Here is a 14,655-nt window from a genome sequence, read left to right as displayed (position 1 = left end):
CATTTTCTACATGTTCTTTCTAATGAACTTGAAAAGGCTTGATTTATGTCAAATTTATGTATTTATAACTTCCTAAGAAAATAAATCACAAAAAAAGGATGTTATAAGGTTTTAAGGTCTTGTAGTACAAAAATCAAGCATATTCGGGAAAAATAGTAAGAAGCATTCCCATTTTCTACATACTCTTTCTAATGAACTTATAAATGCTTGAATCATGTCAAATATATGTATTTATAACTGCCTAATAATAGAAAAAAAAAAGCAAGTTATAAGGTTTTATGGTCTTGTAGAACCGAAATCAAGCAAATTCGAGCAACATGGGAAGAAGCATTCCCATTTTCGACATGCTCTTTCTAATGAACATGAAAAGGCTTGAGTCATGTCAAATATATGTATTTATAACTTTATAACAAAATAAATCACAAAAAAAAGGATGTTATAAGGTTTTAAGGTCTTGTAGAACCAAAATCAAGCATTTTCAAGCAAAATGGTAAGAAGCGTACCCATTTTCTACATGCTCTTTCTAATAAACTTATAAATGCTTGAGTCATGTCAAATATATTTTTTTGTAAATGCCTAAGCATAGAAATCACAAAAACAAAGCAAGTTATAAGGTTTTAAGGTCTGGTAGAACCGAAATCAAGCAAATTCAGGCAAAATGAGAAGAAGCGTCCTATTTTCTACACGCTCTTTCTAATGAACTTGAAAAGGCTTGATTCATGTCTAATATATGTATTTATAACTTCCTAAGAAAAGAAATCACAAAAAAAGCATGTTATAAGGTTTTAAGGTGTTTTAGAACCAAAATCAAGCAAATTCGGCCAAAATGGGAATAAGCGTTCCCGTTTTCTATATGCTCCTTCTAATGTTATAAAGGCTTGAATCATATTAGATATATGTATTTGTAACTGCCTAAGCAAATAAATAACAAAGAGAAAGAATTTTATAAGGTTTTGAGGTCTGGTAGAATCGAAATTAAGCAAATTCAGGCAAAATGAGAAGAAGCGTTCACATTTTCTATACGCTCTTTCTAATGAACTTGAAAAGGATTGATTCATGTCAAATATATGTATTCATCACTGCGTAAGAAAATAAATAACAAAAACAAAGAATGTATTAAGGTTTTAAGGTCTTGTAGAACCAATATTAAGCTAATTCGGGCAAAATAGTAAGAAGCATTCCCATTTTCTACATGTTCTTTCTAATGAAATCATAAATTCTTGAATCATGTCAAATATACCTATTTTTAACTGCCTAAGCAAATAAATAACAAAGCAAAATCAAGTTATAAGGTTTTAAGGTCTTGTAGAACCAAAATCAAGCAAATTCGGGCAAAATGGGAAGAAACGTTCCCATTTTCTACATGCACTTTCTAATGAACTTATAAATGCTTGTATCATGTCAAATATATGTATTTATTACACCATAAGAAAATAAATCACAAAACAAAGCAAGTTATGAGATTTTAAGGTCTTGTAGAACCAAAATCAAGCAAATTCGGGCAAAATAGTAAGAAGTATTCCCAAATTCAACATACTCTTTCTAATGAACTTATAATTGTTTGAATCATGTGAAATATATGTATTTATAAAATCATAAGCATAGAAATCACAAAAACAAAGCAAGTTATATGGTTTTAAGGTCTTGTAGAACTGAAATCAAGCAAATTCGGGCAAACTAGTAAGAAGCATTCCCTTTTTCTACATGCTCTTTTTAATAAACTTGAAAAGGCTTGATTCTTGTCAAATATATGAATTTATAATTCCTAACAAAATAAATCACAAAAACAAAGCAAGTTATAAGGTTTTGAGGTCTTGTAGAACCAAAATCAAGCAAATTCGGGCAAAATAGTAAGAAGCCTTTCCATTTTCTACATGCTCTTTCTAATGAACTTATCAATTCTTGAATCATATCAACTATATGAATTTATAATTTTCTAAGCTTATAAATCAAAAAAACGAAGCAAGTTATAAGGTTTTAAGGTGTAGTAGAACAAAAATCAAGCAAATTCGGGCAAAATGGGAAAAAGCGTACCCATTTTCAACATGCTCTTTCTAATGTACTTGAAAAGGCTTGATTCATGTCAAATATATGTATTTATAACTTCCTAGAAGAATAAATCACAAAAACAAAGCAAGTTATACGGTTTTAAGGTCTTGTAGAACCAAAATCAAGCAAATTCGGGTAAAATATTAAGAAGCATTCCCATTTTCTACATGCTCTTTCTAATAAAATAAAAAAAACTTGAATAATGTTAAATATATGTATTTATAATTCCTAATCATAGATATAACAAAAATAAAGCAAGTTATAAGGTTTTAAGGACTGGTAGAACCGAAATCAAGCAAATTCGAGCAAAATAGGAAAAATCACCCATTTTTTACATGCTCTTTCTAATGAACTTGAAAAGGCTTTATTCATGTCAAACATATGTATTTATAATTTCCTAACAAAAGAAATCACAAAAACAAAAGATGTTATAAGGTTTTAAGGTCTTGTAGAACCAAAATCAACCAAATTCGGCCCAAATGGTAAAAAAGCGTTCCCATTTTCTACATGCTCTTTCTAATGAACTTATAAAGGCTTGAATGATGTCAAATATATGTATTAGTAACTGCCTAAGCATAGAAATCACTAAGACAAAGCAAGGTATAAGGTTTTAAGGTCTAGTAGAACCGAAATCAAGCAAATTCGAGCATAATGGGAAGAAGCGTTCCCAATTTCTATATGCTCTTTCTAATGAACTTGAAAAGGCTTGATTCATGTTAAACATATGTATTTATAACTTCCTATGAAAAGAAATCACAAAAACATAGCATGTTATAATGTTTAAAGGTCTTGTAGAACCAAAATCAAGCAAATTCGGCCCAAATGGGAAGAAGCGTTCCCATTTTCTACATTCTCTTTCTAATGAACTTATAAATGCTTGAATCATGTCAAATATATGTATTTGTGATGGGATAAAGAACGGTAGGTCGTTGGGCTACCACCCCACCCAATCAAACAAAATTTATAACTCAACTAACCCCTATGAAGTGTAGTGGTAAGTCAAGGTCGAACCCAAAGGAATGGAGGTCGAATGTATATCGCCTAAGTCTAGCTATTCCGAAGTCAAGTAGGGGTTTATGGTAGAAACTAGAGCTAAGCTAGGCAATGCAAAAAGCTAGTACTAATCAAATGCAAAGGCACTAGGGGAATGGATCCACATGCATCAACAATGTAGTTCAATCAACTTGGGGAATCAACCAATCAAGTCAAGCAATGTGAGGGAAAACCGAAATTGCAACCAAAAGAGCACATCATGCTATTCTCCTAGAGGTCTAATTAGCGCCAACTACATCAAACACTAGCTAGGAAACATCACAAGATATCTCAATCGAGTAAATGTAAGCCACAAATCAATGGTCCGTATCAATGTGAACTCACAATGCAATCTAGTGTGAATAACAAGGGTGATCAAGCCTAATCAAACACACACATGCACAAAATCAATTTCCCCCAAATTAATCTCAATTCATCATCAACACATGCTTCACCACTACCCTAGCAATAAAACTACTCACAATCCATGAAAAACATCAAAATCAAAGCTAAACTAATCATCATACCCAAATTCATCAATTGAAATCAACAAATTCAATCCAAATCAATCAAACTATTAATCAACCAAATCAAACAACAATACTAATGAAATCAAACATCAAATTGCATTAAAGAGTAAAGAATCCTTACAAACTTGATAGAAATCAAACCAAATGTAGCAATCTTCAATCATCAATCATCAAACCCACATTTTATCTCTCTAAAAAGCTAAGAACTAGTGTTTTTCTTTCTCTCTCTCTAAAATCTAATCTAATCTAATTCTCCCTAATGAAGATCTAATTCTAATTAATGAAGAACTAATAATCCCTTAAAAATGGAAGGAAATAACTATATATACAAAGGGGAAGCTAAGATTGACGTCCAAAAATAGACCCACGCCGGTGCGGGCGCTCGGAGGAGAGAGAGAAGTGCGCACGGGACACACCCAAAAAGGTGCGCCCGCACACACCTCATGTGCGGCTGCACTCGACATATGTGCGGCCGCACACTCCCCTTGTGCACCCGCACATAACTGGCAAACCTCCTTTTCTTCTCTTCGTCCTAGCTCATGAGGTGCGGACACCTTTGATGATGGTGATGGAGGACAAGGTAGGCAGTAACTTTCTTGAAATTCTTGAAGGATACAAGCCATGAAAAGAGTATAAACAAGGCCTTGAAGCATGCTCCTTGGATCCCCCTTTGACTTGAAACTCCTTGCACAAGCTTTAGGCATGAAAAACAATGAAAGATCATGGAGAGGAAGCTCGGGAATTCTTGGACAATCAATCACAACCTACAAACAAAGGATAAAAAGCAAGTAAAATGGAAAAATAACAAGTAAATTAGAAAAATGCATAAAATAGAGAAACTAACTACAAAAAGCATAAGATGAAGAAAACAAGAATAAAACTAAGGAAAACTAAAGAAAAGAGTAATAAAATGAAATGAAATTCATCCAAAAAGGGACCAAATGAGTGCCATAAATGCCACTCATCAAATTCCCCCAAGCTAAACTTTTGCTAGTCCTCGAGCAAAGCAAAGCAAGAAAGATCAAGGATGAAAAATTTATTGAAAATGAAAAAGAAAGACTCAAGATAAGAATATACACTAAGACTCACTGTCGTAGGAATCACGGTTGCTTTTAGCTACAACAAGCCCTTTAAACCCCAAAGTCGCCTATGAGGACGAGTGAGGTCTCGTATGGGTATCCTAAGAGTTAGACCCATAACTCTCCACCAAACATCAATGAGGCAAACCATGAAAATAATAGAAAAGAAAATGAAAACAAACCTTTGCGAAATGAACTCACATAAAGACTATAATGCAAATGAATGAAAATCTTTCTCAAGTAGTTAAGGTATGCACTTTTCAAGATATCTAAGGTTGATTGAATCATAGGGTATTCTAGGCATAGGAACTAGACATCAAAATCCACGTTCATCCCAAACAATCTTACCGCGTTCTCCCCACTAGCTCAAATCTCCCCTTAGTGAGTATCCCAATGATTCCTCGAAGGAACCGGAAAAAGAATTATATTTAGGCTACTCGACAACCTCGACTATGCATCCCCTTTCCTTAGGCAACGACCCATGATTCCCTCCCCCGAATAGTGACTCAACTATCTAGGTCGAAAGGTCTTTCCCTAAGGTTGTAACGTAAGGCATCAAGGGTGAAGGTAGGCTAAAATTTAAAATTTGGTGATTTTCCTAAAAGGTGAAGCAAAAGGGTGATCAATCCTTAACACCACAATCAAGAAATTACCAAACAAAAACAACACCCCCAAGCTTACTTGAAGCTATACTCACAAAGAAATATATACAAAAAGCGTACATGCTTCTCCCCCAAGCTAAAATGAAGCATTGTCCTCAATGCTTAGAAGGAGAAAAGAATACATCAAAATATTTTTGAATTTTTCACTTTTTCAATTTTTTTTGTTTTTTTTTTATTATTTGAATTTGCAATGTCCTTGCCTTTTGCTTAATTCGGACGGCTTTTTCTATTATGCAACTTATTAGTCCATGCCTTTTTTGAAGTAGGACGGCTTTTTCTCAAACATTTTCCATTATTCCCAAAGAAAATGATATCACAAACTTGCATTCATAAAAACCAAAACTCCAACTCATCTACCACAAACTCCATCTCAAATGATCATTTTTCTTCACAAAAACCAAGAAAAGTAGAAAAATGAAACAAAAGGACAAAGTTCTAAAGATGTGGCTTGAAAAGAAGGGATAAGGCTCAAATGGTTGCAAGAAGGCAAATGTAAACCCAAAAATAAAGAAAATAACAAAATATAACAAAAATGAAAAATACCACCCCGAAAGAGGTGCCTTTGTCCTTCCTAGAAAGTTCGGTCTCGGGATTGAGAATCATACATCAAGCTTTATTAGATTAGGTTTGCATAGTCAAGGATCCACGCCGCTCATACAAAGAATGTTGAAGGCTAGAAAAACATGTAACCTCACAAGGATGTGGCAAAAACTCACTATTGGTGTCAAATTGACTATAGGGAGCAACTACCAACATGCCACAAACAAGTAGAATCCGGCTTCATGATCCTCCTAGTTCAAACCAACTACCCTAGCATACACCTATCCTAGAGTCAACCAAACATAGTCTCAAACCGTGCATACCTTTACAACCTAGGAAGATAATCATGCAAAAGACAAGTCCAATGTACAAAGTTCATTTCATAAGAAAAATGAACAATAAAGCCTCAAAATCTCATCACAAATAAAAAGAAAAGTAAAAGAAAATAAAAGAAAAGGAAAGTAAAAGAAAATAAAAGAAAAGAAATGGAGACATAGAAAAGGAAATTAGGAGAAATAGTATGAAATGGACTAGAAAGCAATTTAAACACATAAGAATCCCAATCGACAAACAAGTGATCGATCGACATCATCGTCATCTATCCCAAACACATTACGTGTTAACAAGCATCCATCCTCGAACTATTCAACTTCCCCTAAACTAATCCTATTCTATGCAACCAAGGAAAATAAAGAGAAAAATATGAAAGGTCTCACCGGGCTTCCAAGCTTAGCAAAAATAAACGAAGCAAGTAAAAACCACCTCGTTGCATTCCATATCCAAAAGCTTCTTCAAGAAACCAAGTGAGAAAAAGAAATAAAAGAAACTATGAACAAAGAAAATGGTTAGTAACTTCCAAACAAAGAAAAGAAAACAACAAAGAAAGGGAAACTAAACTAAGCAAAAAGTATATACAACTAAGGGAAATAAAAGCTAAACTAATCAAAGAATAAAAAGAATAAAAGAAAAGAAACTATGAAAGCAAGAAAGTGACTAAACTAACTAAAGAACTAAACTAAAAATTGAAGGATTTTGATGGAGAATGAGGAAGGATTGAGATGCGCACGAGCGAGGAGGGTTTGAGAGGGAGTGCGCGAGGCAGGAGATGAGGAATGAGGAAATGTATGAAAGAAGAAGGAAGAAGAAATAAAAGGGCACGGCTACAGGGGGCGTGCGGCCACACCTGTAGCTTGTGCGCCCGCACACGCAAGGTGTGCGCCTGCACACACCTGATGTGCAGCCGCACCTTGTTGTGCTTCTCCGTTCTTTCTTTTCCTCGTATTTTTGATACTTACTGACCACTTGGGTGCGCACATGAATCATGATGGTGATGAGGAAAACCATAGGCAGTAGCTAAAAACATTTTTAAAGAGCTTAAAGTTAAAGATTCATGTGCTCACCACAAAAACTCGCTAAGTATCAACTTCCTCCAACCTTAAAAACATGAAATTCCTATCTTACGTCTCAAAAATTCTTACCCCTTTTACCTCAAATTTCTATTGGAATTGAACAAAATATGATTTGTGCCACGAACACCTTCCATTCACCATGCATTCTTGAAGAAATCAATCCCGAAAAGTGCATCCTAAAAATCCAAACAAGTAGAAAAGTGAAAGAAAAGAAAAAGTAATAAAAGAAACAAAAACAAGAAAACTAAAAAATAAAAAAGAAAAGTTATAATCTCCGGGTTGCCTCCCGGGAAGCGCTTGCTTAAGGTCCTAAGCTCGACCCTTCCTCCAAATCATAAAGGGTCAAAGAACACCACCTTTTTCAAGGTAGTAGAAAGAGCAAATTTCTCTTCAACTTCTAGCAACTTCTCATTGTTTCTTGATGAGTGCAAGCTTTTCTTTCCACAACTTCTTTCTCTTTCTCTTTTTCTTAGAAGCTCGTGCTCTTTTCTTTGCCTTGTTTTTCTTTGTAAATGGTTCTTCACCATCTAAACTCATAGAAACATCACCTTCATCTTGAGGATGGAGTTCAAACCAATGAGGAATATCAACTTCCTCCTCGTTCATAAGCTTGGGAATCATCACTTTATCTTCACTAACCTTCTTGCAATCACAACTCAAAAGCACATCATCATAATTCTTAAGAAAATCGTTATGTGAAGAATCAATAATGCTTACATGATCAATAAGGCGAGGGGAATTAACACACATAATTCCTTTTACAAGAGACAAAGACTCATGTGTTGGTTTCAAATCAAAACTTTCCTCATTCTTACCAATTCTCAAGGTAATACGACCTCTCTTAACATCTATCAAGGCTCCCGAGGTGGCTAAGAAAGGTCTTCCTAAGATGATAGGGATATGGTCATCTTCTGCAATCTCAAGCACAATGAAATCAACGGGAATGGTGAACTCTCCTATCTTAAGAGGAACATCCTCAACTCTCCCCTTTGGAAACTTAATAGACCGATCGGCCAATTGAAGGGTCATATTGGATGGAAGGAGTTTACCTAGCTTAAGTTTCTTAAAAACGGAATAAGGCATGATACTAACCCTAGCACCAAGATCACAAAGAGCATTTTGGAATAATTTTCCTTTGATTTTGCAAGGCACGGAGAAATTTCTGGGATCCTTCAACTTTTGGGGTAGGTCATTTTGAATAAAGGCACTAAAACACTCCCCTACATTCACCGGTTCCACCAAATTCTAATCTCTCTTACCGCTCAAAATTTCCTTAAGAAATTTAGCATAGTTTGGCATTTGTTCTACAACATCGGTAAAAGGAAGAGTAAGATGAAGTTGCTTAAGCATGTCGATGAATTTCCCAAATTGCTCATCCAATTTATGCCTATTGTGCTTTTGGGGGTAAGGAAGTCTAGGTTTGTAAACCTCATCTTGCTTCCGCTCTTTCTCCTTAGGCTTATCATTGGAATCCTCACTCATCTTGCTAGACTCTTCATTTTTATTCTCTTCACTCGAATCATACTCCTTTTCACTCTCCTTACTCTCCTTAGGCACACTCTCTTTAAGGACCTTACCACTCCTAGTGGTCATAGCACACATCGATTCTCTAGAATCAACTTCTTGTGAAGGTAAAGGAGATGGACTAGCACAATCTTTCAAAGGGTTGGCAAGTTGAACAATTTGGTTCTCAAGCATCTTTCCATGAGTAAATAGGACCTCAAACATTTTATTACAAGACAATGTGAATTCATTCAACATCCTAGATTGATCCATCATGAAATTTTCTAGCCTATTCAATTGGGATTGTTGAGTAAGGAAATCATCACCTTGGCTTTGAATCTTTGGAGTAAGTTGGGGTGGGGTATCTCTTTGAACATCATTTTAAAAACCTCCCCTACCTTGATTACTCCAATTACCCTTACCATGATTTTGGCCGGAATTTTGATTATGGTTACCATAACCTTGGTTATGATCCCCATATTCTTGGCCATAGCTTTGATCATTACAACAAAAGTTGTTATGGTTACCACAAAATTCTTGGGTCACACGGTTACCATAACCACTCTTTTAGTTGTAGTTATCATAGCTCCCATTATTGTGATAATTCATATTCCCAACAATCTTTTGAGCGTTAAATCTAGGTCTAAAATCATTATTATCATCACAATTCACATGCTCATTCTCATATCCATCATATCTATCACAAGGAACATTGGGGCAATTAGGAGCATCATGATCATTCTTTCCACACATATCACAAACCAAGCATTCTCTAATCATGCAATAAGAAGCAAAAAGAGGGTTAGAGTAGGAAGATGTACCTCTCCCCTTAAATTGGGAGGGAAGACTAGAAGCTTGTGAAGGACTCTCGAGCTTGTTCTTCAGAGAATTCACCTCCTTTCCTAACTCCGAGACCATTGTGGACAATTCGTTGATGACATAAGATTGATCGGTTGAGCAACTTGTGCTTGCCGATTCCCTCTCTACATCATGCCAATCCATGTAATTCCTTACCATATCATCTATAACATCCACAACCTCTTCTTCCGTCTTGTTCATGATTGGCCCTCCGGCTCCGGCATCTAGGCTCAATCTACCTTGAAAGCTCAAACCACTATAGAAGATTTGGATCACTTGATATGTTGGAATTCCGTGGTGAGGACATTCCCTTTGATAGTCCTTGTACCTCTCCCATGCTTCATAGAGATTCTCTCTAGGCAATTGCTTGAAACTTTGGATTAAGGCTCTAGCCTCCGCCGTCTTCTTTGGTGGGTAGAAACGGGACAAGAAAGATTTTGTGACATCATCCCAGGTCTTCAAGGAATTGGGCTTCACTTCTTTCTCTAGCCATTCCAAAGATCTTCCTATGAGAGAGAAAGGGAACAACTTAAGGCGGATAAACTCTTGAGAAACTCCATTGACATTGATAGTGTTGCAATATTTTTCAAACTCCTTAAGATGGTTCAATGGGCTCTCATTCTTAGCCCCACTATATTGTCTCCTCTCAATAAGGGTGATCATTGTCGGCCGAATTTCAAAGTCAATTTCCGGTGTTGTAGATGGAGCAATGCCGCTCTCATACCTATATGCACCGGGCACTCCTAGTTCCTTCAAGGCAACTCTTGTATTTCCTCCCATGGCTTGGGATCTATGCATACAAAACTCAAAGAAAATATTAGTAGCACGGCTACAAGTGTAGCCTAAAGTGTAAAATCTTTTTGTATTTTGCAAATAAAGTGGAATAGACTCAACAATTACATGCACTCAAAGCACCATTCCCCGGCAACGACGCCATTTTGATGGGATGAGAACGGTAGGTCGTTGGGCTACCACCCCACCCAATCAAACAAAATTTATAACTCAACTAACCCCTATGAAGTGTAGTGGTAAGTCAAGGTCGAACCCAAAGGAATGGAGGTCGAATGTATATTGCCTAAGTCAAGCTATTCCGAAGTCAAGTAGGGGTTTATGGTAGAAACTAGAGCTAAGCTAGGCAATGCAAAAAGCTTGTACTAATCAAATGCAAAGGCACTAGGAGAATGGATCCACATGCATCAACAATGAAGTTCAATCAACTTGGGGAATCAACCAATCAAGTCAAGCAATGTGAGGGAAAACCGAAATTGCAACCAAAAGAGCACATCATGCTATTCTCCTAGAGGTCTAATTAGCGCCAACTACATCAAACACTAGCTAGGAAACACCACAAGATATCTCAATCGAGTAAATGTAAGCCACAAATCAATGGTCCGTATCAATGTGAACTCACAATGCAATCTAGTGTGAATAACAAGGGTGATCAAGCTTTATTAGATTAGGTTTGCATAGTCAAGGATCCACGCCGCTCATACAAAGAATGTTGAAGGCTAGAAAAACATGTAACCTCACAAGGATGTGACAAAAACTCACTATTGGTGTCAAATTGACTATAGGGAGCAACTACCAACATACCACAAACAAGTAGAATCCGGCTTCATGATCCTCCTAGTTCAAACCAACTACCCTAGCATACACCTATCCTAGAGTCAACCAAACATAGTCTCAAACCGTGCATACCTTTACAACCTAGGAAGATAATCATGCAAAAGACAAGTCCAATGTACAAAGTTCATTTCATAAGAAAAATGAACAATAAAGCCTCAAAATCTCATCACAAATAAAAAGAAAAGTAAAAGAAAATAAAAGAAAAGGAAAGTAAAAGAAAATAAAAGAAAAGAAATGGAGACATAGAAAAGGAAATTAGGAGAAATAGTATGAAATGGACTAGAAAGCAAGTTAAACACATAAGAATCCCAATCGATAAACAAGTGATCGATCGACATCATCGTCATCGATCCCAAACACATTACGTGTTAACAAGCATCCATCCTCGAACTATTCAACTTCCCCTAAACTAATCCTATTCTATGCAACCAAGGAAAATAAAGAGAAAAATAAGAAAGGTCTCACCGGGCTTCCAAGCTTAGCAAAAATAAACGAAGCAAGTAAAAACCACCTCGTTGCATTCCATATCCAAAAGCTTCTTCAAGAAACCAAGTGAGAAAAAGAAATAAAAGAAACTATGAACAAAGAAAATGGTTAGTAACTTCCAAACAAAGAAAAGAAAACAACAAAGAAAGGGAAACTAAACTAAGCAAAAAGTATATACAACTAAGGGAAATAAAAGCTAAACTAATCAAAGAATTAAAAGAATAAAAGAAAAGAAACTATGAAAGCAAGAAAGTGACTAAACTAACTAAAGAACTAAACTAAAAATTGAAGGATTTTGATGGAGAATGAGGAGGGATTGAGATGTGCACGAGCGAGGAGGGTTTGAGAGGGAGTGCGCGAGGTAGGAGATGAGGAATGAGGAAATGTATGAAAGAAGAAGGAAGAAGAAATAAAAGGGCATGACTACAGGGGCCGTGCGGCCGCACCTGGAGCTTGTGCGCCCGCACACGCAAGGTGTGCGCCTGCACACACCTGATGTGCAGCCGCACCTTGCTGTGCTTCTCCGTTCTTTCTTTTCCTCGTATTTTTGATACTTACTGACCACTTGGGTGCGCACATGAATCATGATGGTGATGAGGAACACCATAGGCAGTAGCTAAAAACATTTTTAAAGAGCTTAAAGTTAAAGATTCATGTGCTCACCACAAAAACTCGCTAAGTATCAACTTCCTCCAACCTTTAAAACATGAAATTCCTATCTTACCTCTCTAAAATTCTTACCCCTTTTACCTCAAATTTCGATTGGAATCGAACAAAATATGATTTGTGCCACAAACACCTTCCATTCACCATGCATTCTTGAAGAAATCAATCCCGCAAAGTGCATCCTAAAAATCCAAACAAGTAGAAAAGTGAAAGAAAAGAAAAAGTAATAAAAGAAACAAAAACATGAAAACTCAAAAATAAAAAAGAAAAGTTATAATCTCCGGGTTGCCTCCCGGGAAGCGCTTGCTTAAGGTCCTAAGCTCGACCATTCCTCCAAATCATAAAGGGTCAAAGAACACCACCTTTTTCAAGGTAGTAGAAAGAGCAAATTTCTCTTCAACTTCTAGCAACTTCTCGTTGTTTCTTGATGAGTGCAAGCTTTTCTTTCCACAACTTCTTTCTCTTTCTCTTTTTCTTAGAAGCTCGTGCTCTTTTCTTTGCCTTGTTTTTCTTTGTAAATGGTTCTTCACCATCTAAACTCATAGAAATATCACCTTCATCTTGAGGATGGAGTTGAAACCAATGAGGAATATCAACTTCCTCCTCGTTCATAAGCTTGGGAATCATCACTTTATCTTCACTAACCTTCTTGCAATCACAACTCAAAAGCACATCATCATAATTCTTAAGAATATCGTTATGTGAAGAATCAATAATGCTTACATGATCAATAAGGCGAGGGGAATTAACACACATAATTCCTTTTACAAGAGACAAAGACTCATGTGTTGGTTTCAAATCAAAACTTTCCTCATTCTTACCAATTCTCAAGGTAATACGACCTCTCTTAACATCTATCAAGGCTCCCGAGGTGGCTAAGAAAGGTCTTCCTAAGATGATAGGGATATGGTCATCTTCCGCAATCTCAAGCACAATGAAATCAACGGGAATGGTGAACTCTCCTATCTTAAGAGGAACATCCTCAACTCTCCCCTTTGGAAACTTAATAGACCGATCGGCCAATTGAAGGGTCATATTGGATGGAAGGAGTTTACCTAGCTTAAGTTTCTTAAAAACGGAATAAGGCATGATACTAACACTAGCACCAAGATCACAAAGAGCATTTTGGAACAATTTTCCTTTGATTTTGCAAGGCACGGAGAAATTTCCGGGATCCTTCAACTTTTGGGGTAGGTCATTTTGAATAAAGGCACTAAAACACTCCCATAGATTCACCGGTTCCCCCAAATTGCAATCTCTCTTACCGCTCAAAATTTCCTTAAGAAATTTAGCATAGTTTGGCATTTGTTCTACAACATCGGTAAAAGGAAGAGTAAGATGAAGTTGCTTAAGCATGTCGATGAATTTCCCAAATTGCTCATCCAATTTATGCCTATTGTGCTTTTGGGAGTAAGGAAGTCTAGGTTTGTAAACCTCATCTTGCTTCCGCTCTTTCTCCTTAGGCTTATCATTGGAATCCTCACTCATCTTGCTAGACTCTTCATTCTTATTCTCTTCACTCGAATCATACTCCTTTTCACTCTCCTTACTCTCCTTAGGAACACTCTCTTTAAGGACCTTACCACTCCTAGTGGTCATAGCACACATCGGTTCTCTAGAATCAACTTCTTGTGAAGGTAAAGGAGATGGACTAGCACAATCTTTCAAAGGGTTGGCAAGTTGAACAATTTGGTTCTCAAGCATCTTTCCATGAGTAAATAGGACCTCAAACATTTTATTACAAGATAATGTGAATTCATTCAACATCCTAGATTGATCCATCATGAAATTTTCTAGCCTATTCAATTGGGATTGTTGAGTAAAGAAATCATCACCTTGGCTTTGAATCTTTGGAGTAAGTTGGGGTGGGGTATCTCTTTGAACATCATTTTGAAAACCTCCCCTACCTTGATTACTCCAATTACCCTTACCATTATTTTAGCCGGAATTTTGATTACGGTTACCATAACCTTGGTTATGATCCCCATATTCTTGGCTATAACTTTGATCATTACAACAAAAGTTGTTATGGTTACCACAAAATTCTTGGGTAACACGGTTACCATAACCACTCTTTTGGTTGTTGTTATCATAGCTCCCATTATTGTGATAATTCCTATTCCCAACAATCTTTTGTGCGTTAAATCTAGGTCTAATATCATTATTATCATCACAATTCACATGCTCATTCTCATATCCATCATATCTATCACAA

The 14,655-nt window shown here is 36.4% G+C and overlaps 1 non-coding gene across 1 annotated transcript; it reads left to right on the top strand.

Moving 5' to 3' along the window:
• Positions 1-9,951: 9,951 nt before the first annotated feature.
• Positions 9,952-10,057, top strand: LOC145590424 (small nucleolar RNA R71). Its single transcript, XR_014102025.1, has one exon. It is a non-coding gene; the product is annotated as a small nucleolar RNA R71 (small nucleolar RNA).
• The last annotated feature ends 4,598 nt before the right edge of the window (positions 10,058-14,655 follow it).

The sequence above is a fragment of the Chenopodium album genome, chromosome 17 (assembly GCF_948465745.1).
Source record: "Chenopodium album chromosome 17, dcCheAlbu1.1, whole genome shotgun sequence".
In the NCBI taxonomy this organism is placed as follows: Eukaryota; Viridiplantae; Streptophyta; class Magnoliopsida; order Caryophyllales; family Amaranthaceae; genus Chenopodium; species Chenopodium album.
The sequence above is the reverse complement of the archived record's forward strand: the minus strand, read 5'-3'. Positions and strand labels throughout refer to the sequence as shown.